The following is a 722-nucleotide window of genomic DNA, read 5'->3' on the forward strand; positions in this document are numbered from 1 at the left end:
GTTGTTGGACCGCGCGCTAGCGCGCACGTTCCCCCAAGATATTGGAATCCTTAGCAAAATTAACTGAGTAAATATGTTGAATAATTAGACGAGGAGTAAATTATTTACCAAATGTCAAGTAAATATGTTATGGTTTCTAATAATACATTGCAAATGAAATATTCCTATATTTTATTTGTTATATAAATATATAATCTACTCATACAAAGATAAATAAAGTATTGAAAGAACGTAAGAGGAAAAAGGGACAAAAGGGATAAAGTCATCGGATAGAAGGTGAAAGAAAGAAAAAGAATAAATAAAATGAAATGAAATGTTGATGGTGAGATTTGAACCTTAGATCAAAAGAAACAACCATTTAGAGCTTGCAAGGGGAAGGATTGAAAATTTTGCTCCTTATTAATAGTGAATTTCAAGGAATCCTCACTCATATCACTATTGATAAGCATAGTACTCAAAACACATGCACTTTAATGGTTTGGGATATAGGATCTTCTTTTCCAACTTTTTTTTTTTTTTTTTTACATTGGGGTGTTTTTTTTAATTTATCTTGGGGTGTTTGGTTATCCGAGTTTTGAGAAAAAAGAATTCTCTAAGGTGAATTAGAGGTTTGACTTTTAAAGATTCATAGTAGTGTTTGGTAAAATTACTATTTTGTTCTAATATTGACAAAAATTACAACACTTACCAAACTTAGTTCCCTCCATTATTTACCTCATAAA

Source organism: Spinacia oleracea, chromosome 5 (assembly GCF_020520425.1).
Source record: "Spinacia oleracea cultivar Varoflay chromosome 5, BTI_SOV_V1, whole genome shotgun sequence".
Lineage (NCBI taxonomy): Eukaryota > Viridiplantae > Streptophyta > Magnoliopsida > Caryophyllales > Amaranthaceae > Spinacia > Spinacia oleracea.